The following is a 5,000-nucleotide window of genomic DNA, read 5'->3' as shown; positions in this document are numbered from 1 at the left end:
AACAAATGGCACGGTCCCTGGCCAACCGTATCATTAAGCTAGGCGTTCTAAGGCATACAGAAGTTGAGGAGCTAAATTTGGACAAACCTAAGATTTATGAACGAACGACTTCCATCTTTATGGGAGTACCACCGTGGTACAAAGTTTAAACTTTGGAAGCTTCTTAGTGAGAGGCAGTGAGAGGCAGTATTTCCCAGACATATGACGCAGCTTAGGCCTTTTTTAAGGGCTCTCGCAGTTATATTTTGACAAAATTTGGTTCCTTCTGCAGGTACCGGAGCACAGATTACGTAAAACAAAAGAAACAAAAGACAGAAAACAAAACAACTCCAAATAAAGACTAGTCCCAAGTGACCAAAAATACAATGCTTTCCGGTACATGCAGAAAGACCCCAAAATTTCCTCTGTCCGATAGTTATTCTTCACTCAGAGTGGGTCGACGTAGGAAACAGAATAGATGCAAAATGGAAGAGCGTTGAGTTCTATGTTAACAGCTTTAAGCCAGATTGTGAAAAAATGCCCAGTGACAAGCTATATCATGATTTCTGTGACTACCATATATTCTGTGATGAATGAGCTGAGGACGACGTGCTGAAGGAAGCTAAAGCTAAGTGATTGAAAAGGAAGAGGATGGAGGGGTGTTGTTTCATTGAAGAGTGGACGTCGCTAGCCTTGCATGTTACAGCCAGTAAACGGTTCAAACATTTGCCAAAAGTTGCAGAACTTTTTTTAGTCTTACCCCACAGTAACGCTGATGAGGAGCGTTTGTTCCGTATGGCTAGGAAAAGCAAGACAGACAGTAGAGCATGACTGAAGCAGGATGGACCATGTGCCGTGCCAAAACGGATTCCTTGAGAAGAACTGTAACAGTTAGAGAGTTTGAAGAAGGCATCCTCTGCATATAATAATCAGCACTGACCTTACACAGTGATTTTATTGTTAATTTCTCTGTTGCGTAGGTTTCGTACTATTTTAAGTCTTTGATAAACAGAAAACGAAAAAATAAAAGCTTCTTGATGAACACCTAGTTTTAGTTCTTTTTGTCGCCGTCGATAGATTTCCAGGTTTTTTTTCCCAAATTTCCAGCTTTCTTTTACCTTGATCTCCAGGTTTTAGGTCTTTTGGGGTATACAAAGACGCACAAGATTTGTAGTCTATCTTTGCAATTTGTAGTCTTTGACAAAATTTACGAGTGCTTGTTTATTCCAAATTGCACGAGAAAAATCATGTAATTACTTATTAATTTTCACGCGTATCACGCAACCGACGAAACAATTGCTCCATGAAATGTGCCATCTAGGGCTCGCATTTAATTGGCTTTCAATGCATCGTACTTGGCAAACCTTCCATGGCCAGAATTTGTTTGCTTTCCCGTGGGAATGTGTCATCGCGGGCCTTTGCTCAGTGCTACCCCAGGTTTTCTGCTTTGGCAAAAACTTTGCGTTAAGGCACGGGTCGCACTTGGGAAACTTTTAGGAAAATTTGTTTACTTTGCGGTAAAAATCTGTCATCAGTTCACATTGCCAAGTGCGACCCAAAGTTTCCCATTTAGAAAAATTTTGGAAAATCCGCAAAAACATCAAAGACGCCGTAGTGCTTGGGTGGGGCAGGCAGATTTTGGAAAACTCGAGCTTAACAGTAGGAATCATGGCGGTAACTGTCAACTTTTGTCAATGAAACGTGATTGATTTGCAACACAATATAATTAGAGGCTTTACGAAACGACGACGGGTGGGTTTGACGACGGCGTTCGCGACCGAAAGGAACTGGGACGACAACCTCCTTCTGTTGACTGTCAAGTTACGTTACGTAAGAATGGTTTTCAGGACGGGGCTGCGTGCTTTTGGCGGGAAATGCAAAACACAATAATTATTCTCGGTGTTTACCGGCCTGTTAAGTTTTATTTGTAAAACTACTGATTTTAAAACCTGGATTCCTGATCAGTGACTAATACGGTATGCCCTCTTTAAGAGAAATCAGAGATATGTTGCTGTTTGCTCACAACGATAATTTGATCAGCGAAGAAGAATGTTTGTTGTTGTTGTATGATTTAAACAAGTCAAACAACCTTGAGCTACCGTATTGGAGCTATGACCAGTTGGACCTTGATCTTTTAACTGAAGATGAATCCAAGTCAGAATTCAGTCAGATTCTACAAGAGGGAGGTCTACCTTCTTGCCGAAGTGATGCAGATTCCGGATAAAATAAGATGCTATAACCGTGTTGTTGTCGATGGGATCGAAGCTCTCTGTATTTTTCTTAAACGTTTGGCATATCCTTGTAGATATTCTGATATGCTGCCAAGGTTTGTAAGACCCGTTCCTCGACTTTGTATGATATCCAGCCAAGTGATGGATTTTATTTATCAAACACACAACCACCGTTTAGGAAGTTTTAACTAGCCATGGCTCTCTCGGGCCAGTCTTCAGAACTATGCCGATGTAATTCATGCTAAGGGGCTCCGCTTAAGAATTGCCGGGGTTTTATCGATGGAACAGTAAGGCCAGTTTCTAGGCCTGGGGAAAATCAAAGAGTTCTGTACAACGGGCACAAGAGGGTCCACGTGATAAAATTTCAATCAATTTCAATCAATTGTGGCCCCAAATGGTTTGATAGCTAACCTATTTGGCCCAGCCAAGGGAAGACGACACGACAGCGGCATGCTTGCAGAGTCCGGTTTACTTGCCGACTTGCAACGTCACTCGTTGTCTCCTCTTGGACAACCCTTGTGTGTTTATGGGGATCCGGCCTAGCTACCCCCTTAACATACACCTCCAAGGACCATTCAAAGGAGCCAGGATCACGTCTTTATAGAATGAATACAACACTGCAATGAGTCGTGTTAGAGCATCAGTGGAGTGGGTTTTTGGGGACATTATAAACTACTTCGCTTTTTTGGATTTCAAGAACCTGAAAATTCGCTTATGCGCAGTTGGCAAAATGTACATGGTGTGTGCCTTGCTGACAAATGCCCGTACTTGTCTTTACCAGTCCATAACATCGTCATATTTTGGCTTGGACCCACCACCATTGGAAGTGTATTTTCAGTAAAATTGTCTAAACATAAAAACACTTTGAACTATGTTGCTTTTAGTTAGTACAGCTTACAAGTAACAATACAGAAACTGAAGGTGTTCTCGTTGTGTGCATGACATTTGAACGTTATGCTCGTGTCTTATTTTAAGCACCAGAAGTAAAGTGTACGGAATGTTTTTGTCTTGTTGTTTATAAGGTTTAACTCTGAAAATTTTGGTGGGTGTGAGGAGGCCATTAAGGCAAAAAGAAGCACATTTTTTCGACCCAATTTCAGACCCCACCTGCCATATTTTAAGGCTAACTAGAAAAGACACACTCAATTTCTGACCGCATGTCTAGTTTCAGGCCAGCCTCACATTTTAATCTAGTTTCGGTGACACACCTATATAGCTCATAAAGGGGAGTGGGTACTGTTGTAAAAAGCAAGGCAATATTACGCTTCAAGTCTGTAACAGACATTTACCTTTTTCAAAATTGGAATAAAGATAGGAAGCAACGAATAAAGAGATATGGAAATATTGCTTTTGTGTTACCAGTGACATTTACAAAGGGAATTAGCCCATTACAAACTATACCTCAAACATCAAAAACTTAAGCAAAAGAAACTGTCTTGCTTGAGTTCAACACAACAATTTGACCTCCACCAGTAACAAACTAGTGAAATAAATGTTCTAATTGTTTTTCATATTTTGCATCATTTGCATCATCATCATCATTAATTGATTGTTTTGTTGTTGCTGTTGTTGCTGTAGCTCAGTTTGCTGTTGAAGCTGCCTCTGCATTGATTGCTGCATGGCGCTAAAAGCCTCGACCATGTGAGCCTGCTGCTGTCTCATACTTCTCTGTTCCATTAGTTGTTCTTCCTGTAATTTCTTCTTTATCTGTAATTCCTCTTTTTTCACTTCTATCTCCTTGTCTGACTTCTCTTTAAGATAGGCAAGCGTATCTGTACCAGATCGTCGGTTCTTCCTGACCTTAGGTGTTTCTATGTCATTTTCATCGCTATTTAAAAGCTTTCTTTTTTTCGTCTGAGCAAAGATTTCGAGCGATTCCTGGCTCATTTCGTCGCCGTTTTTCCGATCTTTCTCTGCCTTTTCCTTTTTGTCGGAGTCTTCACTGCTGTACTGCTTCTAGAACTCTTTTTCTTTCTCAATGATTGCCTCCAATGCTGCTTCAACTGGGAACAACGCGAAAGGTGCTATACCGGAACCCTTTTCCTCTTCTGTCACCTTTTGCAAGAAGTGGGACTTAAGTATCTTGTACAGATCTCGGACAGCTCTCTGATCAACAGCCATGTTTAATTTGTTTTAAATCCTCTGCAACCTGTGACCATGTAGTTCCACTCTCTTTTGTCTTTGGTCGAAATCTAAACGGTTCCAATAGTAGAATTTCCTTACAGAGAGCTTCGTCTTTTTCAGACGTCCAAGTCATAGGAGATGCCCTAAATAAAAACAAAAAAGGAGTGAACTGAAAGAAGGTCTCCAGTTTTGATTTTAAAAAAGGCAATGGAGAGCGTGTCTAGTCGTTCTAGCGTTGGAGCACTAACTTGGGACTCTGTAAACTGAAATCAACAAATCAAATCAAAGCAAATGTTGGTTTTTGAGTAGAGGGGAAAAACCAGAGTACCCTGACAAAAATCTCTCGGTGCAAATCCTGTTACATCACAGAACCCGGAGTAGTTACAAACCTATTAAAAGAGCTTGCTTGCTCATCGCTCCAGAGGAGGAGGTTAGATGCTGGACTACAACTTATTTGGAAGGCCGTAAACAATACAGTTTACATTTAGATACCTGACCACGTTGAGCCTAAGGGAAGAGTCACTCGCTAGTATAATTCCAAGAAGTTCATCCAACCCTACTCAGCTCATCAAGAAATACTTACAATTTTTTTTTTTTTTGCTAGGAAAATTAGGGATTGGAATAGTTGAAATGATTCTGTGATTGAATCTGAAACATGTGATGGCT

At 40.8% G+C, this 5,000-nt stretch overlaps 1 protein-coding gene and 1 long non-coding RNA gene across 3 annotated transcripts in view; both read right to left on the bottom strand.

The window, feature by feature from the left end:
- LOC138007319 (Golgi-associated plant pathogenesis-related protein 1-like) overlaps positions 1 to 5,000 on the bottom strand; it is a 31,625-nt gene that overhangs the window by 20,428 nt on the left and 6,197 nt on the right. The window lies entirely within an intron of this gene.
- The window catches only part of LOC138009057 (uncharacterized), a 4,773-nt gene continuing 2,195 nt past the window's right edge, over positions 2,423 to 5,000 (bottom strand). Inside the window, exon 3 of the long non-coding RNA XR_011124315.1 lies at positions 2,423 to 4,477. This is a non-coding gene — a long non-coding RNA (uncharacterized lncRNA). The remainder of the gene's footprint in view (positions 4,478 to 5,000) is intronic.

The sequence above is a fragment of the Montipora foliosa genome, chromosome 6, assembly GCF_036669935.1.
Source record: "Montipora foliosa isolate CH-2021 chromosome 6, ASM3666993v2, whole genome shotgun sequence".
NCBI lineage: Eukaryota > Metazoa > Cnidaria > Anthozoa > Scleractinia > Acroporidae > Montipora > Montipora foliosa.
The sequence above is the reverse complement of the archived record's forward strand: the minus strand, read 5'-3'. Positions and strand labels throughout refer to the sequence as shown.